At 39.7% G+C, this 25,958-nt stretch overlaps 1 protein-coding gene across 1 annotated transcript in view; it reads left to right on the top strand.

Moving 5' to 3' along the window:
• The first annotated feature begins 3,144 nt into the window (after positions 1 to 3,144).
• Positions 3,145 to 25,958, top strand: part of LOC126336698 (uncharacterized) — a 71,398-nt gene continuing 48,584 nt past the window's right edge. Inside the window, exon 1 of the mRNA XM_050000653.1 lies at positions 3,145 to 3,231. The gene's annotated coding sequence lies outside the window, so the exon portion shown is untranslated. The remainder of the gene's footprint in view (positions 3,232 to 25,958) is intronic.

The raw sequence follows: 25,958 nt of genomic DNA, 5'->3' as shown, positions 1-25,958 counted from the left end.
GTATTGAAAGATGCATTTCTGACCTCATTGCACAGCCAATATAAATTGATTACTATGTCTTTTTTTGTAACCAATCTGTTAGAATTTTCCAAAGTTGGAGTATTACGATAAATAAATACAAACAATTGAAATCACCTGCACAAAGATTCCAATCCTTCATTTCTTGAGAGAAAATAAGAGCAAATGAAATAGTTAATATGTTGATTAAAATGATGTGACAAAGGATTAGAAATTTTAAAAATTACATTTACTCTGATTAATTGAATAAAAATGACCAAAGTCATTTCGATAAAGATTTGAAAATAAAAATTTTTAAAGTACCTGTCAAGAATCACATTCATGACCTCCTACACGTCAGGACTGTAAGTTAAACATTATGCCACAACAAAATTCTGTAGATAATCATTTTTACAGGGCCAGAATATCAAGTAAAATCAATAACTTTATAGGGTGATACCTCAGACCGTAACCTACATCATCATGTAGATGGTTACAAAAACTCGATCGCACCTCTGGGGACCTCTCCTTCTGAGTAACAAATAAAATAACTGAATTATGACGATTTCTGATATACATTCTACTCTGTTTTACCTCAGATGAAGTGAAACAGGAAATATTATTGAACTTAAGATATACAGTCAAAGAGAATTACTTATCAAATGAAACTGTAGTGAAGGCATGACATATGCAGTCCACATTTAATCAAATGTGTACAGTTCATAAGGACATGAAATTACAATTTCCAACTGAAATCGGAAACCCAACATGTAATGTCCGGTATCCTAACAGCCACAAGAAAAGTTTCTTCAGCACCCACCAGTCAAATCTTCCCTTTGTGCTTCACAATTTTCATCTCCCAATGCATTCGATGGTTTTTACTTTTTTTCATACAAAGTTTTCTCTTACTTAGAATTTATCATTATGATTACATTTGCTGCGACACTAGGAATAAAATAGATGTAACTGCATATTCTTCACCTGTTCGTTGCTGTGTTAAACATCTATGATGTGTATTTTCCCCACAGTAAGCCTTATAAGGAATGTAAGGCGGTCTTCAGTCTGGCTTTAGGATGGTTTTATATGAACAGAAGGTTTGCTGATTGGCAGCTACAAGGTAAATGGACATGCTCCTCTGAAGCATAGGGCAGATGCGGCAGTGGATAAAGGGTGGCAAGTATAAAGCTGTCGGACAAATCTGCTTCTCATTCGTAACGCCCATAGCTGGACGGAAATATCGCGAGGAAAGCCGCAGTGCTTTTGTGAAAATAGTTAACACTTTCAGTCAGAAGGCGAATACTTGTTTATAAAGAATGATTAATGTAAAATAAGGCGTCGCACAGCGATGGTGGAATTTCCTAAATAATGTAATTCGTCGTCTTTGGGCGGTAATATAAAGAGAAGAATACAGATCGATATGCGATCCTTCACTATTTTGTTCGCTGGAGAACAAAAGAAAAAAAACAAAGAAAATTGGCTCTGAGCACTATGGGACTTAACTTCTGAGGTCATCAGTCCCCTATAACTTGGAAATACTTAAACCTAACTAACCTAAGGATATCACACACATCCATGCCCGAGGCAGGATGCGAACCTGCGACCGTATCGGTGGCGCGGTATCAGACTGTAGCGCCTAGAACCGCTCGGCCACCACGGCCGGGACTGGAGAACAATTGAAGCCCTAAGCGCTAAACACTTGTACTGTTTTTCTTAAGTAAGTCGGACGCAGATTTGTGGCGTCTCATATAATTTTTACTAAATGTATAAAAACGTGTTCTGTCTGTTTGAGTGAAGTGTAAAAAGAAGAACTGTTATAACTTATCGTGACGACGCAATGGCGACTCAAGAGGCCAATGGCTATATAAAAGAGCACTCAATGGACACGAAACGGACATGAAAATCTACCATCATTGTAGTACTAAGCATAAGGTACGATATATGTTTTACTTATAATAAATATTTGTTCTGGGAATATTGAATCATTTAGCAGTGTTCATTCCTATCATCTTCTCAGTATTATTTTCATTTTAATTATGCATTTTGTTAAGATTACAGACACCAAGATCAGCAGTCCAATCTACGTGTTACATTGACAAAAGGAAAACTGTTTTATCGTCTTCTAGCATCAGTTTAATATTAAATTTCCATTTTGTGTGATGTTACAGTTGTTTTTGCGCCCTTAAGAAATTTCTGTCCCTTAGGAAATTGTTTTGTCATAACAATAACTTCGCAACCGGGTATGATCGTATTTACGATCATGAAGTATTTAGAAAGACGATTACGCAATTTATTAATAAATAGCACACTAGCTGTGACTACTTCGAGCCACACGAAACTGCAAGTAAAGACTATTCACGTTTCCTAATGCAATACTTTATGACAATGGTCAATCCATGATTCTTACGCCAATTGTGATTGATAAAACAGTAAGCGAAATCTCAATTTCCAACTTTTCCATTGAATAGAAACATCACTTTTATTTTGTTACATCACACTATGGACCATGAGAATCAATTGTACATTTCACATAGGCATGCAGGCGGTGCGCCAGCTGCGAGAAGAGGGACCAATTGACAACAGACAGTGTTTAGGGCCCTCACACGCTCAGTATGTACCGAGCTGTAATATTGTGTCAATATATTGCGCGGGAGTGCGACGCCAAGAAAGGCGCAATACAGGGTGTTACAAAAGAACTTTAAAACTTTGAAACTATACAGAAATTTACTGAGATAACTTACAGAATCTGCAGATGTGTTATTTTGTAGCAAGTAAAAACAGTTTCATACAAAAATGTTGTAAGGTTCTCGAATGTTGTCTGCTACTGTAAATAATTTACCTTTTGTGTACTGGGCCAAAGATGAATGAGTGCACTGAAGGAGTAGCCAATAAGATCCTTGAATCTGTATTTAGTGTTATCTGTGGCTGTCATGCTTGTCAGACAGTTGTGCAGCGCTGGGACATTCTTAGTTGGTGCAGAGTAGTGTGCAGTTGAGTTTTTTCTGAGGAATGGATGTTTTATTTGTGAATCTGGGAGAAATTACCTGGAATACTTTACTATCAAGATGAAAATAGATTTATAACTCTTTCTTGTTCTTTAAATTGATGGACATCCATGCCCGAGGCAGGATTCGAACCTGGGACCGTAGCGGTCGCGCTGTTCCAGACTGTAGCGCCTAGAACCGCTCGGCCGCCGCGGCCGGCCTCTAGACACAAAAACAGCATGCTGAGCATGAGGTAAGTCACATTTATTTCAGGGCAGATCTCACGTTGTATTCATGTGCAAACTGTGTAATCATGTATCGTGGTAGCAAGTACATCAATTTTCAGAGAACGGTGTTGGTAATTTCAAACAGCTATTTTCATCTGAGCAGAGCGGTCTTATTGTTGGTCAGTATTAGAGCTGGGTTAATTAATTTCAAAATATAAAGTATATCGAATAGAGAGCTAGTTCACTATCAGATTGTGGTGTGAGACTATCAGATGTGAAACACTATAATCTTTTTACCAACAAACTTCCTCAAAATCGATTAAGAAAGATTACACAATTTTTTGCCAGGTGGCGTGTTCACTATCAGACATGAACTAAAAGATAAAGTTTTCTCGCAAAGCTCGAGCTTCAGATCTGCGACTCTGAGAAGTTATTTGAAGATCCAGTAGTCCCATGCTCCCTCGTTACTCCTAACACATGCCCTCCATTTTCCTAATATCATTCTATCTTCTTTTGTGTATTCACTTTATATACAGTATGTCCAGGAGGGCTGTGGAAATGGGATGAAGCCAATTCATATAGGAAATGAATCAGTTTTCACATGCAGTGGCTTTCTGGAAATTCTCCAAACAGCTCTTAAATTGCTGAACGCACCTCAACTACTGATCATGCTCAATTTCGTGTAAATCGGGTGTGCTCGGCGACGCGCGTCTGTAGCACGTCATCTTCGTGGTGTAGCAATTTTAAGGGCCAGTAGTGTACTTGCGCTAAAGTTTATTTTACTGAGCTGGATGTGCTTAGCGATAATCCTAATGCTTTTATGTGCATTTCGTTGGCGTGAGTCTTCTAGGACGTACAGCACAGCTAACAAGTTCTTCATTCACTTTGTTTCAACTTTTACCAGCTTTGCAACGCCCAGGCGACACTACCTTCAATTAGGAATTTCAAGAGAGGTAGGTAACGTTTTCATAATTCAATGTCATAAACGATATGATATAACTCTATTTTCAATCAATTCAAATTTAATCCAACAAATTCTCATATTTTTGCTTTCAGAACAGGTATCCATTCATAATAAGGAGTAGTCAAACAGACTACGATGTCCGATGCACAAAATTTTGTGTCCTGCTTACTAACTTTTAAGTGTATTATAATTGATACAGTGACTATGGATGTGGCTATGTTCTAGATTAAGTTTGTTATGTTATCATTTGGTGACTGCTATTCATTTCGTTGTAAGCTTTAATAATTACATAACATTGTCGCATTCCAAGCAGTTATAAAACTGGTCCCAGCTTCGACTCCCAGAAAAATTATCACGTTATTTTTGACTGAAACTGGAGTTGCTCGAAATGTAGAGCAATTGTTTGAACTCCTCTATGTTTGGTTCAAAATTCAAATGGCTCCAAGCACTATGGGACTCAACATCTGAGGTCATAAGTTCCCTAGACTCAGAACTAATTAAACCTAAGTAACCCTTCGACAACACACACATCCATGCATGAGGCAGGATTCGAATCTGCGACCGTTGTTGAAAAGGTCTAAGAGTATCACAAAAAAAAACCGGAGGCATTACTCTTCAGCACTCTCATGTACGAAATACAGTGACGCTATATCAGAGACGACAAGGTTAGCTCTGACACTTCGCTTACTTGCTACCGGAAGAATTACTCCAGTATGATGTTCCACTCTTTTGTATCGACATCTGATATCGTCCTAGAAGTTTATCGGGCGCTGGTGCAATCCATGGAAAGCTACGTTAAGACTAGTAGATGACCACTAAACGTTCCTTTCGCTGGGAAACAAACCACTTGTTTGATGCTGAACGTTTACAGACAGTAGTCAAAAAATTGTGATTATTTCAGAACATGCAGCATTGCAGAGATATAAAATGGAAGCGCTAACAGGATAACACATTTCCATGTACACATACATCAGGAAAATTCCCTCAGCATTCATATATATTTTAAGGGCGTTCTTATTTCATCAGAAACGTTCAATTACATAAATTGAGTTTAGTTTTGTTTGTTTTCCTCTTCCAAACCTTAGAGAAAAGCGGTAGGAAGTCGCACGAGATCTGAAGTGAAAGTGCTCGCACTGTTTGGGGACTTTGTACAACAACTGCTAACTGTGCTCAGCGTGGACATCCAAGGCAGAAACTCCGGAGTTATGAGTAGAATGTGAAAGCTAAACGCAGAATACACCACTAGCCATTAAAATTGCTACACCAAGAAGAAATGCAGATGATAAACGGGTATTCATTGGACAAATATATAACACTAGAACTGACATGTGATAACATTTTCACGCAATTTGAGTGGATAGATCCTGAGAAATCAGTACCCAGAACAACCACCTCTGGCCGTAATGACGGCCTTGAGACGCCTGGGCATTGAGTCAAACAGAGCTTGGACGGCGTGTACAGGTACAACTGCCCATGCAGCTTCAACACCATACCACAGTTCATCAAGAGTAGTGGCTGGCGTAAATTTGACGAGGCAATTGCTCGGCCACCACTGACCAGACGTTTTCAATTGGAGAGAGATCTGGAGAATGTGCTGACCAGGGCAGCAGTCGAACATTTTCTGTATCCAGAAAGGCTCTTACAGTACCTCCAACATGCGGTCGTGCATTATCCTGCTGAAATGTGGCTGTGCTTAGCGATAATCCTAATGCTTTTATGTGTATTTCGTTGGCGTGAGTATTCTAGGACGTAAAGCACAGGTAATAAGTTCTTCATTCAGTTTGTTTCAACTGTTACCAGCTTTGCAACGCCCAGACGGCATTACTTTCAATTCGTAATTTCAGGAGAGGTAGTAGCAGCTCGGTTCCGGAGTGAAGCGCCTATAACCGCTTGGTCACAAAGGCCGGCCTCTATATTTGGCTTCCCGACCTCGAAAGAAAGAGATTGTACTCTCTCATTCCTACATTACCCAGGAAACTTAATTTAAGAAACGCTACACTAATTCCCTTCTTAAGTTACATGGTGAACTTCAAACAAGACTTCCTGATACTGTTAAAGTTTTGAGAAATATGTCAGAGTTATAAGTTTCAAATCCTTTGCAAGTAGTCAGACAATCACATATACCCAGAATAAAACATTTGTAAGTCCCTAGAGAAACAATAACAAAGCAAAATTTCTACGACGAAATTTAACATTTGTTAAATGGAAGGAAACTTCTGTGATTCTGCGTTTGTGGCATGAGATAGAGAACTATAAAGATGTTTCGGCCTATTTCAGTGCTTAGTCGATGTAGCTACTTCTTTACTAGTTTTGACGTGGTCAAATGCAGGGATGGAAAGAATTTTCGGTACCACGAACACTGTGAAAAATAAACTATGCCACAGAATATCATCATAAGTATTAATAATTACAATAAAACCTGGCCTTAGTCGGATGAGAAGGTGTTGTAAAAGCTACAGATTTCCCGGCGAAGATTAACCAACGTAGGACCTATGCCTGCATAAGAGTAATACAGCTGATATTCTGATAAGACGTCAATTGCATCTTCGAGTGCTACAAATATTTGTAACAATTACAGGCTTACCATCATTTCTAATGAACACAGAAAATCCAGATATGAATTTAATGAGCCAATAGAAATCTTTGTTTGAATATGGTAAACAATACCTTTGTTTCTTTATCGGCATTAAAAATGTGTGGAGAATAAATATTACAAATGATGTTCAACTGCATGTCTTTTAACACACATAAATATAACAAAGTATGCTGTTAATCCATCTTATTCCAATGCAAAGTAGCTTATTTTCGAACGCCTATTACCGGTATTTTCCCTTAGGCGTTAGGTAATACTGGCCCACACCACTTTCTGAAAATGCCAACAGGCTAATTCGTATACTGAGGTTTGGCCTTGTACTCACATCTACTCGGCGAACCACAGTGAAGTGGATGGTAGACGGTACGTCCTACATTACCAGTTATTAGGGCATTTTCCGCCTCCATTCACGTATGAAGCGCGGGAAAAATAATTGTTTAGGTGCCCCTATGCGTGCTGTAATTGATCTAACGTTATCCTCACGATCCCTGCGGGAGTGATATCCTAGAGTAATCATTTAAAGCTGCTTCTTGAAACTTTGTTAGTAGACTTTCTCGGGATTTATCTTTAAGCCAGCTAATTCAGTTCTTCAGTATCCCAGCGACGCTCTGCCGCGGGTCAAACAAACTTGTGACTAAGAATGCTGCCCTTCTTTATATATCTTCAATATTCCCTGTTAATCTTGTTAGCTACGCGTTCCACACATTTTAGTAACATTCTAGGATGGATCGAACGAGTGGTTTGGGGGCAATCTCCTTTGCAGATTGATTATATTTCCCTAGTACTCTACTAATAAACCAAAGTCTGCTACCAGTTTCATCCACGACTGAGTTTACAGATTCCAACTGTGACTCACTGACATATTAATAGGATACTATGTTTTTCGTTTTGTGAAGTGACAATTTTACATTACGAACGTTTAAAACAGCGGTTAGATTAGGTGAAATATGGAAAATCTTCAACGTTAAACACATAACGATGACGGAGAACCTTCGGTAACTTCATTTAAGTAGTATCATTCATTTGGCGTGATCGGGAAAGAGCTGTACTACACGCAATATTTGTAATTACTTAATGAATGAGTTGAAGAGGAAATCATGTATCTTGGAATATATCCCGGATGTGACGGAAAATAATGCGCAATTTCTTATTGGATCATGTTAATTAGTTTAGATACCAGAAATGGGATGGACATGACACATCATTTGATCCACAAACCATTTCAAGCCAGTGGCAACTAGTATTTCGTCTTCTTCATCTCGGAGGCGAAGCATTGTGTTAACAGAAATGTACCCTACAGATTCTATATGCTGTAATATTTATTATGCAAATGAAGTACACGAAAAATGAAATACTATAAATAAAACTGTAAGCAGTCTTCCATTTTAGACGAAAACTCGCGTGCTAACGTACTGAAGTGGCTCTTCGAGAGGAGTATATTTCTTTATTTATATTTTTATTATTTGTTCGGTGTCTTTAAAAACATGCATGAGTGTAAGTGTGTGGTCCAATATGCAAAAATTGTTAAACGATTTTTACTTGAAATCTGTCATTCAAAGAGATTTAAATATACACCTTGGTTTTTGAGTTATTTATTTTAAAATTTGGTTTTACTTTTACGTAACGCGCAACTGAGCAGTAAAATCATCAAACCTAATGTACTGACTTACTTTCAAGAATATTACTTCAAAATGAAAATATAACAGTATAATAATTAGCCTCGGCGTATTTGTACTTTAAGAACATAGATTCAAATACTGAAATTATTGTGGACTCCCAGAACACTCGAAGAATACTCCTCTTACCATAATTTATTCAGGCTGTAGTAGTCGAATTCTGGCTCTCGCCGTAAGCTGAAAAGTAAAATTTAATATTGCTGTCCGCTGCGGCTCATTATGGTGAAAAATTGTTTGTTAAATGTTAAAGCAGGCGATCTCTGCGCTTCCGCTATGATTTCGCTTTATAGGTCGATGCGTAATGGCGTCCGTTGAAGCAGCGGCTGCTAAAATCGTGTTGCTGTAAACGTCTTAAGAAAAATTAATTCAATGCAAGGAACATGACAGAGGGCTCGCTGTATATCGAAATAACTCACATATAAACTTTAATGTACTATCTTAACAAGGTTAACAGTACAAATGCTTACATTATTTTTGTGGCACAATATGTCTACTTCTTATTACTAGAAACAAATGAAGAGAGAGGAAGAGAAGAACAATTTACGAGCGTTCTTCCCGCTTATAAATAGCATAGAAGTTATTACACTTAAGGAGTTTACTCCTTGATACTAAGATTAAATTTAGTATTTATCATAAAACAGGAAAACTTTACGCAGCCTATGCAGTCGGTGAACACATAACATCTCGTTCTAAGTTTCTTTATGACACAATTATCACTGGGACGTCGTAGGACGTAAACTTAAATTGTCACTGGGACGGCATAGAACCTAAACTTATTCCAGCACGAAGCCAATTTGACGTAGTTTTTTTTATATGTATTTATTGGCCTTTAGCTTACACCATACAGCCAGCTTACTCTTGCATAAAATCTACATGTACTGATAGAGCATTAGTATTAGAATGTTTGTTTGCTTACGCGCACTCACGCAGAAACACGTGCGTTATAGACGGAATGCAGTATAGTTACAGATAGATCAATACGGTATAATCATTGTAAATTCAGTTTGTACAGTCCAATGTAGATGATATGTTGGTTTTACTTTTGTTAATGATTAATAAAATCTACCTCTGCTGCACATTTACCTTTATTATCTTACGACCGGTTTCGTTTCTTTGAACGTCCTCAGGTTACCAAGCTGTGCAGAAGTCAAGACGTAGGTGAACTTGCTGCCGTATGTGATGTTAAAGACAACACCCAACAATATTGATCGTAAACATTCTGCCAACAGCTTGGCTGAAGTACGGTCAACCAATACGGCATGCTGCGTACAGCCGTTATCGATATTTCGCCCCAGTGTTTTCGGAAGGACGACGGTTCAATCCCGCATCCGGCCATCCTGATTTAGGTTTTCCGTGATTTCCCTAAATCGCTCCAGGCAAATGTCGGGATGGTTCCTTTGAAAGGGCACGGCCGACTTCCTTCCCCGTCCTTCCTTAATCCGATGAGACCGATGACATCGTAGTTTGGTCTGTTCCCCCAAACAAGCCAACCCAACCCAGTGGGTTCATCATCGCTTTTATTCGCGAAATGATTTCTTTTAATGCAGGATCCTAAGATGTATCACTAAATTTTAACGTATGTGCATCAAGAGGCTGGAATATATTTAAGGGTTTTGTAGTTGTACAGACACCAGGTTATAGCCTTTTTGGTAGTAAGCTTGGTAGCATACTGCTGTTGAAAGTTAAAAATTGTTTTCACATCGTTTTCCTCAAGAAACTATCGCATTTGAGCCGGAGATAACTCGACTGTTTGAGAAACGGCAAGACGATAGACGGTTTAACCGGATATATACACTCCCAGGGAATAGTATTAACACAAACAGTACTTTGTTTTTCATACCAGCCCAACAGAGGGCAGCACATTATTGCTTTTCTCGAGAGGCTTTGTGAGACTCTTGAATTTGGCTACTTTTATCGCGACTCTCGATCGAGATAAATTCCCATCTGTACTTACAAGCGAATTTTTTAAGCAGTACATTCCTTGTTGTCTTTATCTCCTCGACCACTGTCACACAGGCATTACGAACCAAACGGTATTCATTAACCCGGCACCTGCGTTTACGAGTTCATCTTTGTCTCAGAATATTACCGGCTCCTGCGGCAGCTGCTGCTAACAATGGCGACATCTTGAACATTGGAATAGCATGTGTGCTATTTTGGCGTGAATGGAATCAATACACGTGCACGTGTTGAGAAAGGAGTATGTACGTACACTTGTCTGTCACTTTTTGCGCGTGAGGCGAGCAAGGAGCACGGGTGTAAGCGTGGTTACATCCTCGTTGTCGACGACAGTATTCTACAGGGTGTTCGAAAAGTCTTGACATCTTGGATATTCGGGAATCCAGCCGGATGTTCGCGTCGTTGGCGAAAACTGGAACTACCTCCCTCTCTCGGCATCTCAGCAGGAAACTGAGGGAACTCAGCATCCTCCCTTTCCTTTGTCGAAGCTTGTCCAGCTTCTTGATGTTGCGAACATCCGGCTGGATTCGCGAATATCCACGATATTACAGTAGTTGAACAAACAATGGATGACATACAATATAACCATTTAGATAGCTTAGATGAGTGGCAACAATTTGAAACAAAATAGAAGCTAAAATTACAGTTTTCCCCCTTTCTTTTTTGTTTTTTCTTTATTTTTTATTAAGAAGTGTAAAGGTATAATATCATAATGTGTAGCAGCTTAGCTTGAAGTATATGTGAGGACACCCAAAAAACATCTTAGCATATTATTAGTGAGAGCGTAAAGTTAGGATCACTAGTTCACAAAAACTGATGCCTAGGCAATCATAATGCTGAAATAGTGGTTATTTTATTTCAGAATTAATGGATTCTATTTGGACTTGTTGTATGGAATTCAATGAAAATGTGTATAGCAGCATGGAAATGCAGAAGTATATCTGACAAGATAAGCTCGTCGAAATGCAAGCAAACTCCAAATGTTCAACTTTCATAAAGATACTCACAATGTAATGTACATGTGATTTAACTACAGTCAATTTGAGAAGTTAAATATTGTGTTCATAATGCATAACGATGAAGCATGCAGATGTTGTGATAAATCTGTAAAGCAAAACAAATGAATAGCATGAAGTACTAATATTGGCGAAATACAAAGTACCAGTGCACTACATACCATTTGTAACTAAAGGAGCTACATGTGAGACAAGTACATTGTGGTGGTGAGCTGCGAGAAAAGTGACTGTGTCTCTTAGGCTGGTGTCAACCTGCAGAGGAAGCCTGGCAAGATAGCCACATCAGATCGTTGTCACCATCTAACAGGGTGTAAGATACCAACGTGCATTCAGCTATAGTGGTAGCAACTGTTTCTTAGATTTATCTGAAGACACTATGCGAAATGAATCTCAGAGTGGCCAAACTGCTGTAAGATTGCTTAGCTTAGACATAATCATCTAAAATGTGTGTGCTATATACAATGAATCTATTACAGCCAGCCCTCGCTACCCACCGTCGTCATTGCCTTCACTGCCAGACGTCATCAGTACTGCCAGTCCTCGCTGCCTGTCATCTCATTCATCACCCTTGTCACCAGTGTCAGAAATGCATCAGCCAGCAGTGCCATCAGCTTCTAACATTGGTCCATTGCCACTGCTGTCATCATTACATCTGGATCCAGAAGCACACGCCCAGCCACGCCTATTCCAGCAACAACCAGATCAGGACCAACAACATACACTACAGCTGTGGCTGCATCAACTTCATCATCACCAACTCCAGATAAGAAAACTAAGTAAGGCCATAAAAATTCCCATCCCACTCCACAGTCAATATCCTCTGACACCTCGTCCTCAAATGTTCCCTGGAACATACCTGGTACGGATACTCCAACTATCACTGACATCCAACTGCTGTCCCACAAGTTCCACATGTCAGAAACAATGGGGTGTGCTCCCATCTCAGCCCACACATCTTTTAAAACGCATTCCTTCATTCTACCACAGCCAGTCATCAGATTCCTCAATATAAAATCACTTTCGCTCAGAATGAAAAAGTGTTTTCCATACCTCAACATATCACACCTCTTACCACGCAAAGAATTTGTAGTCATAAAATCCTCTGATCCTGATTTCCAAACCGACTTACAGCAGCGAGTCCCTTCCATCATCTTTGGTCCACATGCCTCCCTTCTCCTGTTTAGCACACCATGACCCTGACAACCCCAACCCCCACACCACCTGCTGACACTTACTCCTGTGATCAAGGCTGTGGATCTTGAGCTCACAGTGGGGGAGGTTGAGTGGGAGTTGAATTTCAATATTGACTCGCAAATTCGAAAAGTCCTTCGAATTCATCACCATTCTGGCCTATCATTCCTCAAGTGCATATTTTCCTAAATTCCCTCAACCATAGGTCACCTCCTTCAGAATGGAGACATCATATATCACCTCAACCACAAAGTCGAACTTCCTAATCCTAAGCCCAAGCCTGCTGCTGCCACAAACGACTCATCTACAATGATCATCTAACTTCTGACTGCGAAAATCTTCCTACTTGCCCCTACTGCAAAGCCAATCACCTGTACCAACACTGTGTCAAACTCCAGTCCCCATCCACCTTTATCACTTGCAAACAGTTCCATACCACCTACTCCTGTAAGTGTACAGCCAAACTCCCTCCTCCTAAACTTGAACTGATCGTAGCAAATCCACTCTACCGACACACCACTCCACCCAAATAACTCCCTAAGTCGTACTCTACTGTTGAAGACATCATACACTTCATCACCAGTGTCCTTCAAAGCATCCACCCATTTGAGCATTCACATATCCAGGTGGCGCAGTGGTTAGCACACTGGACTCGCATTCGGGAGGACGACGGTTCAATCCCGTCTCCGGCCATCCTGATTTAGGTTTTCCGTGATTTCCCTAAATCGCTTCAGGCAAATGCCGGGATGGTTCCTTTGAAAGGGCACGGCCGATTTCCTTCCCCGTCCTTCCCTCACCCGAGCTTGCGCTCCGTCTCTAATGACCTCGTTGTCGACGGGACGTTAAACACTAACCTCCTCCTCCTCCTCCTCTGTCAGGTCACCCTGGCATCCCATTCTGTACTTCATTTAAACACCAATGCCACATATTCCTAAAAACACACTTACTTCCTCTTTTCCCAAGTAAACATCCTCATCTAATACATTCCATCCCACCAGTGAGCAACCGCTTCAGTGCCTCAGCACCCTCGATTCCCTTCATCACCACCATTCTGACAACCACACCAACAATCTTTCTCCTTCTCCACAGTTTCATGCCAGCTCTGTATCTTCATATTTTGTGATACCACAATCTCTCCCATCTATCCCTTACCTAGAGCTGGTCGTTAAGCAGATGTCACATCAGCACCATCTCACGCAACTTGTCGCCTCTGGGTAGCTCATCATGAAATGCTAACTCCACCACATCAGTGCCACCCAGAAATATTCAGTTCTCATGTTTTCTCACCTTTCTATTTTTAAAACATTCCATTACTATGTTCAAAACTGTAGGCTGAAGAGCAGTAACATCGCTGCTGCCAGCCCACCCTTACGTGGGGGAACGAAACGACAATAAGAAAAAAAACCTTACGAAAAAGTTGAACATTAGGGTTTCGCTGCCGTTTCTAAGGGCTTAACTTGTTAGATATACTTCTGTATTTCCTTAATGTTATACACATTCTAGTTGCATTCCATCTAAATACATGTCCAAACAGAATCCATTAATTCAGAAGTAGTATGGCCACTATTTCATCATTACAATTGCTTATGTATCAGTTTTTGTCAACTAATGATACTAACTCTGAATTCTCAACAATAAACGCAGGTTTGGGGTCAGTGTGTATTTGTTATAAGATATTTTTATTATCGTTATAATTATGTAAGTTACGTCATTTTAACAGCAAATTAAATTTAATATTTCTCCAATTACGCAAATTTTGTCATTCGAGGTGTCAGCAGAAATGAGCCACCACCCACAGGCAGACATGTAATTACTCCCATTTTCCACATTTTTTACTAAGTTTCGTATTTTTTCAGATTTTCCTCAATTTTACAAATTTTCACGTATTTGTGCACAGTTTACCATTTTCCGTATTTTTATATGTTTTCCATGGTCCGCATGTAAATGTACAAGAATATATGGTCCTATTGCAATGAATTATTTAACAACAAATACTCATTTGCAGACGCTTTAAGTAGTAATAAAGTACCACAGAACGATTATTAACAAACAAATACCACAGTGCAAAAGATAAACTCATACTACACCTTCCCTACATTATTTGCTTGTATATGTTTTGAATGAGCATGTTCTCCTGCTAGCAAAAATAATGACATCACAGCAGAGTCTCAGTAAATATAAATTGAATTTATGATACCTTAGTTAAAATTCTGAGGCTTACTGAATTCGAAGGTGAACGTAAATTCTGTGTGTATGACAAATACTGCGTTGCTACAAATTCACAATAAGATAAACATGTGAAAACCTAGATAAACGTGGGTTGAATGTAACAAGCGAGTTGCCATGAGGGTAGGTTCAAAAATGGTTCAAATGGCTCTGAGCATTATGGGACTTAACATCTGAGGACATCAGTCCCCTAGAACTTAGAACTACTTAAACCTAACTAACCTAAGGATATCACACACATCCATGCCCGAAGCAGGATTGGAACCTGTGACTGTAGCGGTCGCGCGGTTCCAGACTTAGCGCCCAGAACCGCTAGGCCACAGCGGCCAGTAGAGTAGGTAACACATAGAGCGTCGCTGCATCGAACACAGGCCATGAACGAGACAGCACGATCTACCAATACAGCACAAGTCCATCTCCCCCAGGAATTTGTAATATTTTAACAATGGTATGTGTAATTGCACGACATGATCGACCTGGTTACTGGCGGGAAAGACATTGATGAAAAAGTAGACACCCAGTTGAAGCCACCCCGCTCACATAAATATAGACAAACGAGGCCTGACACACCAGTTGAAATATTTGGATGTCTTTGCAAATAACCGCCATCCCCTCCACCCTCTCTGTCTCTGGACAAATATGAAACAAGGTACCCCAACCATCCAGCTTTTGATACTATGGAATTATAGTTTTTTAGGAGTCATGATTTGAAGTGACATCATGACCATGTGACCAACTTAACGAGCTTGCCTTGCTTCGCCGCAAACAAAATTGCACAACAATAATAATACCTTGTTGAAGCAAGGAATTAATTTTTTCTTTAACTTCCTGGCGATAAACAAAAGGAATAGAGTAGTGTCGTCCAACAAAAGTATTGTGTGGCTTAACTCAAATTTCATAAAGAAGAACCACGAATAGTGCCAGGTACACTATAAAAACGTGAGCATGAGTTCGTAAGATTTCCTGTAATTGTTCTTTATGAAAATAAGAGGTAGTTTTACAATTGTCAAGTTCGTTCTCAATCGTGTCGAAGATGTCAATCACAGTGTCGTCATCGTTGCGCTCATAGTTCTAGTCAGCAGAATTACATTTTGTAGTATACCAGTCGATATTTATATTTGAAGAAAGAAAATGCAGGCAGCTGATATCTTGGTCCTCGTTAGAAAGATTCTGATAAAAATTTAAAGATATCGTATTGTCGTCGCTTTGCAACATAATACAAGAGTTGTTAAAATCCAGCACTGTTTTATGCCTGTTTCAGAAATCGATGCCCAGAATGACTTCAGTTGTTAATAGTGGAACGATGAGAAAGTTGGCGAAAACCGTGTGACCTTGAGTAGAAAATGTTAAATGAGTTTGAGATTTAACTTTAACGCTTTTACCAGGTACTGCATCATTTATTTTGATTTTGTTGAGAGATGACATCGGACAAGAATCATCAGAATTGCATCGGTTGAATGCTGCGTTACTCATGACAGTAACGGGAAACCACAATCCAGACCTGCTTTTAATATGTGTTTGCCTACTTGAATGGTAATAACCCGATGATAAAAATGCTTCAGAGGTTGTTCGGTTTCACGTAACAGTAAATCCCTGATGTCTTCTAAGCGGATCATATGCTCTATAATGTGTGCAGAATGCGACGTACCCTGTGTTGGCGCAGCGTCGGCATCATCTGATGGCCCGCTAGTCATTGTTGTGTAGCGTCTGTACCGTTCGGTGCGTTGGCAGAGGCGACTTCAATGATTTTTGAACAGTGCGCTGGGGTTCTGAATGATTTTGATTGCCTTGTCACGGGTGAAAATTTGAATCTGGTTGGTATTTCCCTTCTTATTCCCATTGTGGCCCTGAAAATGCTGGGCATTGCCTTACGAGTTTTGCTGGTACGTCTGTTGTCTGTAATTACGGGAAGTGTTCCTGTGTATAAAATTATTACTAGAATCATTTTGCGAGAATGATTGCTGCTGTGACAGCTGTCGAGGCAAAGACTGATTTATGTGCTGTCCGGAATTAACATGTTGCTGACTAGACTGTTGGAAATTGTAATTCTGCTGTTGGTAGGAAGACCTCGGTTCTGCTGAAAATGTAATTGCTGATTACCGTTAAAATTCTGGTTGTTATTGTAAAAATTCCTGTTTCGTCTTTCACTGTTACTATGATTGAAAAACGTACCAGAATGAGCACTGTTGTGATTATAGTGAAAATTGCAGTTGTTATTAGAAAAATTATTATGCTTCTGCTGAGAAAACGCCTCATCAATCTCAAGTAATCGTAAAACGTCACGAAAAGCATGTATGTTAGATGTTTGTTGACCTACTCTACACGCAAATTTCAAATTTCCTGTAAGTTTTGAAATAAAGAGGTGGATGAAAACTGAGGGGCTGAATGGCTCAAGTAAATGCTGGTTTTGCTGTACCATGCATTCAAAGTGTTGTGATAACGTTTCAAAATTCGAGTTGTTGAAGTTCGGTAAATTTATCAGTTTGTCTTTTACAGCACGCTGTGTCGTCTCAGACCAGCACGCTCCGAGGAAAGCGCTTTGAAATTCTTCAACTGAAAAACGTTGGCGTGCAATAGGTCGCGTTCTCGTTGACGGTTCCCCTTCCAAAAAGCTACAAATAAATTCTAATTTATGAGAAACAGCCCAGTTTGGCAGCGAAGAAAAGATAAATTGCTGAATCCAGTCCACGGGATGCAGAAAATAGGACCATTATGGAATACATTGAACTTCTTGACAGACAAAAAATGCTTGTAGTCAAATCCATCGGTTCTGAAATTGTCAAAAGAACGTTGTCGACTGAAAAAAGTGCGAGAGTCGTCATGTGATTGCAAAAATTCTCTTTCTATGATCTGTTTAGTAAGCTGAGGTTTCGAAGAATGTTCTATATTCTGATCGATACAATTCGAGGCAAAGTTGTGTGAGCAGTCCTGATAAATGGTACCATTCTTATTGTCAGATAAGCGAGTATTAATTTTATTAACTCCTGTTTGATTTTATTATTAATTTGCATCTGTCACTGTCGAAAGTTTTCAAGTGACTGATATTCTTCAGTGTCAGTCAAGTGTACCGGTTGTGTATCGCCAGAGCGACTATCATGATTTAACTTTAATTGTGCTCAATGTCGGCTAGTTCATCATATTCGGCTTTTAAATTGTCGAATTGGTCGTGAATTTTAGTAGTATCAACTTTAAGTGGCTGTAACTGTACAGCATGACTACATGTTTTCTTCTGCAGAGTAGCTACCATGTCACTGGGTACCGACTTTCTAATTTTAGCAATAAGTAGGGCTTTGTCTTGCCGCTCAGTTTATAAAATGGTACTGAGTTGTTCATCAACAGTTGCTTCTCTGTCTGACACACGTTGATTAGGGTTGTCATGAGCTGTAGTTAGTCCGCTTAAACCAGATGTGACATTGGTAACTTCTGTTGAAATATCATTTAATTCATCAGAGAGTGCTTTTTGATTGTCACGGAGTGTATCTAAAGATTTTTTATGCTCTTCGAATCTGTGTTTAAGCTTTTCAATTGTGTAGCCTGTGCATCAAATGATCTGTAAGAGATTCATTATTTTTAGTACATTTGTCATTTATTTCTTCAAATTGTTTTGTAGGGGTCTCGTTGCTTTTAATTTCGTCAAAACGAATGTCAAAAAGAGTGGATTGTCCTTCAAAACGTTACGTATGTGTGTTGTTGTTTTCTTTGAGCTGCTCAGCAGAACGAGTGGATTGTTCCTAAAAATCACATAAGAACTGAAACAAACGATCGAACTGAGCTTGCTGCAAGAAATTCATATTGTCTAGTCAAATGAAGCTGTTGCATGGCAGTTCTGTTGGAAAAATGTCGTAAATGCTGGGTGCCGTATTTTGGCAAAGGAAGTGAATCTGTGTGTGTGACATTACTATTCTTAGAAAATGACATATCAGTAATACGACAAATATTAATATCGGGGTGTTGAGTTGCGTCAGAATCAAATGTGTCTACAATGTTCGTGCACTGACTATCCGGTCAGTAGCAACAATGATCAGAAAGGTATTGTTGCTGTTGGTCGCATTTTGCAAATCAGATTTTACTGCTTGAAGTACCGAGCTGCGATAGTAACTCAACTGTTGTAAACTGAAGGCAAAGCTTCACTATAATACTAATTATTTTTCATAATGAAACGAGAAGTCTTACATGTTGTAGAAGTTAGCAATCTGACTGCAAGAATTTTCAACATAAACTGCCTGAATCTTGGACATGAAACCTAGAGACATTGGCTATGCAAAATTTGATTACGAAAACTGTCTATGAATAACGTTAAGTTGGCCCTGATTGAATAAATACAACAATCAAAATATTTTCTCCTTCCTCCTAATCTGCACAAATCTTGATAAGGCGTTGCAGTACTGCTCTGTCTAGCGTGCTGCTATGCTAAAGCTGCAAAATACTGTATCTGCACAGAGAGACTCGAGAGGTGCAATGAGTTCTCTGTTAATTGCAAATCGAACATGCTTGGTTGCATCATCCATTAAAAAGAATTGTAAGAGAAAGGTTGGTAAGGAAATGAAATATGTGCATAAATGGCAACACTGTTTTCTTTTGTGTAATGAGAAAAATTGTTCAAGGCGGATTTAATTAACTTCTCAGCATCCAAACTATACACTTTCGTATCTCTCAAATCTAACAACTTTGAGTGCAGTAACGCAGTTTATCGATGGCTTGGCAATAGTACAAAATAATAACATCATTATTGTATTTATCTCACATTCCATTCGATTTTTTCATTCACAGATCAGTTTCATAGTCATGCTGACTGAACAAACGATAAATTTTAGTTTGAATCATAATATCGCCATAGATTCCTCACTAACACTGCTTAAAAGTGTCAGCTAAACTCTAACACAGTTATTCTCCGACTCCGCTCGCTACCAGAGCCAAACATTGTCTGCTTTACTCAAACACAGTTAAACTTCGATTGCTCCCCTGCGCCCTCGCGTAGCTCAGATATGTTAGCTTAACTTCAGCGATACAGATTACCACATCGCTGCTCGCTTACAATCGATTCAGATGCCAAAAATTCACATACCAAAATTATACATGACACCTATCAACCGGAATCCTGATATTCACGGTACACTAGTGAAACGGTTGTAAGGGAATATCTCCGCTTCATCGCTGCCTTGGTGATGTTGTGTCCCATAGCTTGTGCGCCGACTATAATACCACGTTAAAACTCACTTAAATCTTGATAACATGCAATTGTAGTAGCTGTAATCTATCTAACAACTGCGATAGACACTTCTACATCTACATCCATACTCCGTAAGCCAGTTCGTTGAGAATAAGCTCAGGTGAGTTAGTGCTGTGGCTATAAATTTCTAGCTCTTCGTGCAGATTTACTTTCTTTTCTTTTTTCACAGTGTGTAGTATTTCTAGGTTGTCTGTAACGCCTGTGGCTGAGTGACGGTGGTCTTCTAGATGCATTGCAAAGGTGGATTATCAAAGCTATTTAGCCGGAGGCATCCAAATGCTCACGGTATCTTATAATGAAACTTCCTCCAGTTTGGCCTATGTAGAACTGTGGACAATTGTTACATAAAAGTTTGTAAATTCCTGATCTGTGGTGGCATTGGTTATTTTTCTTACTGTTGTAGATGATGTGCTGTTGTAGCTTGTTAGTGCTGAAAGAAATTTGAATACCAGTTTTCGGAAAAAAGTTGGCAATTTGGTATGAAATTTTACGTATAAAGGGTATGTGGGTGAATGTGTTTTTTTCCATCTTGTGAATCTGATTTATTGGTTGTCGTCCAGTGGACAGTTCAGGAGAGAGGAGTGTTTATTTTGCTGTGACAGATACGGCCTGAGCCGTGTTAGAGAGAGAGATTTGCATTTGATGGTTCTTAGGGAATCGGCAGAAACCGATATCCAGTCCATGTTTTAAGATTAGTGGTTGCGTCTTGCCCAGAGGTAATTGGGTTGCTAGCTGTTTTTGAGAGTGGTTTGGTGGTAAATGGTGTGTATCGAGAAGGGAAAGTCGAGATTTGAACTTGTATTGAGATCCCTAGCGCAAATAAAGACAAGTTTTCTTGGGTCAAAAAAAAACCTTTACGTGTGGTTACTTGTAGCTGTTGCGAATAATTCATTGTGTTGCAATTGCAAGTTTAAGTGTCACTCTAAGAGTTACGTGTTTGAAGGATATTTATTTTCGAAGTGCAAGGTAAACTTAATTTGATTGAAATTGAGTGATGAATAGTCTCTGAAAACAGTATTATTACGTAAAGGTGAATCAGTAGGAACTTTTACAAAACGACAAAAGCGAAGATTTAAGTTTCACAGGTATTACTAGCTTCTTGTGTAATATAATCTCGAGTTGGTATTAGTAAGTTTTGGTTACATTTAAAATCACTTAATTGCGTTGGTACACGCAAACTACATAAGACTCCGATACCAATAAAAGTTAACAAGATTACATTTGCGTAAGCATAGTTCTAAATGAGTGAAAATCAGAATGGAAGTAATTTGAAGTTCTTACGAAAAGTCAGCGATCATACAAAGGTGTAGCGATTAATCTGTGTAATTCATTACGTATCATTACCATTATTACTTACGTAGCAGCGTTAGACTACACAGAAAGAAATAGAATTGTCTCTTCAGTTATCTTTATCCCGGTATAAAGGTTGTCCAAATACGAGTTTAATATGAATCGGTCGTTGCACTCACTTCATATTTGAGATGAATGTTAAAGGTTATTAAAAGATTACGAGTCGGTTGCAGAGAGATTTTTCTGCATTGGAAGGAAGTCGTTGCTTGTGAGGTCAATTTCAGGCTGTGTTTACGATTTAGCTTGCCATAATATAAACAGGTATCGTACTGAAATAATTTTGGTGTTTTGTTTTGGATGATAGGGAGATAATGGGTGTTGTCGTCGTATTCTGCTTGGCTCATCATTGCTGGCAGATAGCGATTGTCAGTATCATTTGGATATTTCGGTGTCTCTATTTGAGATATAGTAGCGTTGCTGTACGATCTCGAATTTTGCGTATAGTGAAAATGCTGTTTGTTATTATCTAGCATTTGAGTCTGCTGTCTCGTTAGCGTTTATTATCGTAGCCGTTGCTAGTCAGCAAAAAGTTGATATGTCCTCAATCTGTTGTCTAAGAGTGTGATGAGAGGTATAACTATGTGAGAAAATCCCGCACTTGAACTTCCGTACGATCAAAGACGAGATCGAACTTCAAACAGATTTATTAACTCGACATTCGCAGTTGTGTACAAGCGTTACTATATCAGCAAGAATCACCGAATCTTTACAAAAAACAAAGAGTAAAAATCGGTAGTTTTTCTGCTATTCAAAGAGCAAATATGGCGCGTCGCTGCAGGTGAATCACCGCGCGGTGAAAACGCTCGGCGTAAGGACGACATTCTTCTGTCTCCATTTCGCATTCGCCCGCGAGCTTCGACGCGAGTGACTATCACGCGTGCCGACTGTCGTGTCAGTGTGTAGTAGTCGCTATAAGTGCAACTATTGTACTAGCTAGGCTTCAAGTGTTTGCCAGGCGCTCGAGTACTACTGGAATCTTCTATGATCGGATAGAGATCTACAGCCATAACAAAAACTGTACCTGAATCTTGCGGTAGTGCTCGATTGTAGTTTGCTAAAGAAATTTTGCGTGGCAGGAAGCCTTACATCAACGGCATCGCGACGTTGGTACAGTACGATCCCTTGCCGTTTTACTGCCACCAGTCAAGGCGTTACAACAGGCGGAGCTTTTGCCAGCCATGACAAGTGCATAGCTGCTAATTATAAACGTGTTTCCCAGTATCATCAACGTACCGAATCCTGGTTCTATAGCAGATATCTGACCCCAATAACATGGATGACAAATCGATTTCGCCATAGACGAACATCCAGATACTCCCTCCCGCCATTAACAAATGATCCATCAATCTGACGCCATTAACAAATGATTCATCAATCTGACATTAATGCAATACTTACAACTGCCATGCTGATTTTAAAATGTGATTTGCTTGAGACGAATAGACAGACGTATAGCCTACAATGCCGACCAAGATATAGTCTATAATACAACTTCCAGCATAACTGTTTGTAGTTCATGTAATCAATTTCAACATAAATTAATTAAAACTACAAACAGAGAGAATTTTCTTTTATAACCTACTAGCAGTTCCCAGCCACTGATTGCTGTGGCACAATCTGATTAAAAGAAAAAGAACCAAAAGAGAAAGCACACATTTTTAATGTGTATGGGAACTGGATATAATCCTAATCTCCTTCTCCTCCCGTCTCTCTCTATCTCTTCCTCGCCTTCTCTTTGTCCATCTCCTCTTCCTTCCCTCTTTCTCTGCCCATCTTCTCCTCCACCTCGTCCTCTCTGATCTCTCTCCTTCTCTTCATCGATCATGTCCTCCCCCATTTTATCTATCTCCACTGCAGCCTCTCTCTCCTCCTTTCTCTGTCGGTCAGTCCATCACCTCCTCTCCTCTTTCTGTTTCCATCTTCTCCTCCCCTTGTGCCTTATCTCCTCCTGCCCATTCTCTCTGTCCATTTCCTTCCCGCTTTATATGTTCATATCCTCCCACACACTGTCCATCTCCTCTTCCTCCTTTCTCTCTGACGTTGAGCCTTGTTTATTGTTACTGTAAATTCAGATTCTGTAACAGTATTCCAATCAGGAGCCCTTAAGCTATAAATACTACTTTTCTGTTTTCTAACAACGTGTAACTACATGTTTATTGTAAACATTTGTAGTAAATCACTCAAGAACGTTTCGAGATTTTTGGTAATAGTATTACCCGTTTATAGATGTACTTCCAGATGTGTAAAAATGAGAGAATTCGAATGGAACTTTGTGCAAAAATTTTAAAGCGATTGGTGGACAGTTTTCGGAGATTTGCGATTTTTTACAAATAAACATTTTTATTTCTATAGATTTTCGTTTGTTCAAAACCTTCTATCTTCAAAAGTTCTTCGCATATTCCTTTAAAATTTTGACACAAAACGCCATTTGAATACACGCGTTTTTACACCTACTGGAGCACCTTGTGGTATATACATATAGACTTTTATATTATGTGTACTACATTTTGTGTACTACATTTTTATTTACTATCTCTATAATATGTATATTCATTTACCATATGGTGTTTCATCAGGAATCGGTGAAGAACTGCTGGAATTTTATGACGATGTACAAATGAACATTTACATTTTTGTTTGTATAGATTATCGGTCCTGATTACCTGGAACTTGTGTACTTCCACACAAGTCAACTGTCGACTTAAATGTACTTGTTTTAAACCTCTGGGAGGTGGTGGTTTAGATCCCACGTCAGTCTGTATTCATTTTTGTATATGTGCAGGACAAACATTGGAATGCGTTTTAGCATTGCAATAAGATCATAATGGCTACCAACACTACATGCCTTTATTCGCACCAGTAGCAAAAACATGTGAAGGCCATGATGACAACACATCATGTCACGTCATGTTTGAGTCATACTTTCTAAATATGATTGGACTTGCAATGCGGTTGCGCTATTTTGCATGTGCTGAGATTTGGATACCCTAGAGCGTTCGGGTAGTGTGAGGGAGTGGATCTAACAACGACAAGCAAAGTGCATGTGTTTTTCCTGTGTGCCTAGTGTTGTACTGCAGATCAAAACATCGCCCACGTCCGCTTAGTAGGAAAAGTGTAATTGTTTATTTTAAATATAATCTTTTAATATATTAAAATGATTAGCCATAGTTACAAAACCTTATTTTCCTAACTGCCTGTTACCTAATGTAAAACCACAATTAAAGAGACAAATCAAATGAGAATAATTCATCCCTGCCGGTAAATGAAATGTGTATCAGTACCAATTAATAACTAAAGTAGATCGTATTTTAATATTGAAATGAATTTTCACCTAAGTAAGACGCCTATGAAAGCATCTTACCCTGGGCTGTTAGCAAGCGGCCGGCCGGGGTGGCCGAGCAGTTCTAGGCGCTACAGTCTGGAACCGCGCGACCGCTACGGTTGCAGGTTCGAATCCTGCCTCGGTCATGGATGTGTGTGGTGTCCTTAGGTTAGTTAGGTTTACGTAGTTCTAAGTTCTACGGTACTGAGGACCTCAGAAGTTAAGTCCCAAAGTGTCCAGAGCCATTTGAGCCATTTTTTAGCGAGCGGGTGCGCAGCAGGTCACAATAGCCGCCAGTGGGACCGGCCCAGGAGAATGTGCAAGGGTCTTACCGACACCTATGACAGTCAACGCTGTGTGATGGACAGCGCTTTGAAGACCTGCTGTGGGTACTTAGGTACTACACGCTAAAACTCACGGTATGGCGAATGCCCAGTGAACGTCATCTGCCAGCGTGTGTAGTGGCAACAGTAAAATTCGAAGGCGGTGGTGTTATGGTGTGGTCGTGTTTTTCATGGAGGTGGCTTTCACCCCTTTTTGTTTTGTGTGGCACTATCACAGCACGAGCCTACTTTGATGTTTTAAGCACCTTTTAAGCACCTTCTTGCTTCCCACAGTTGAAGAGCAATTTGGGGATGTCGATTGCATCTTTCAATACGACCGAGCACATGTTCATATCACACGGCCTTTGGCGGAGTGTTTACACGACAGTAACACCGCTGTAATGGACTGGACTGCACAGAGTCCTGACATGAATCCTAATACCTGTGGGATGTTTTGGAACGTCAACTTCATTCCAGGCCTCACCTACCGACATTGATACCTCTCCTCAGTGTAGTACTCCGTGAAAAATGGGCTGTCATTCCCCAAGAAACCTTCCAGCACCTGATTGAACATATGCCCACGAGTGTGGAATCTGTCATCAAGGCTAAGAGTGGGCCAAAATGATATTGAATTCCAGCACTACCGCTGGAAGGCGCCACGAACTTGTAAGTAATTTTCAGCCACGTGGCCAGATACTTTTGATCACACAGTGTATGTGTGTGTCCGAGCAACTATCTAACAGCGACGCTTTTTAATTCAACGCACAAGTGCACATTCCTTCGTGTTTTTTTAGTGCTGGTCTGTACTCAAGGTCGCTGAATGCTCAGCCGGCCGGAGTGGCCGAGCAGTTCTAGGGGCTACAGTCTGAACCGCGCGACCGCTACGGTCGCAGGTTCGAATCC

The sequence above is a fragment of the Schistocerca gregaria genome, chromosome 2 (genome assembly GCF_023897955.1).
Source record: "Schistocerca gregaria isolate iqSchGreg1 chromosome 2, iqSchGreg1.2, whole genome shotgun sequence".
Lineage (NCBI taxonomy): Eukaryota > Metazoa > Arthropoda > Insecta > Orthoptera > Acrididae > Schistocerca > Schistocerca gregaria.
This window is presented reverse-complemented; position numbering and strand designations above follow the sequence as displayed.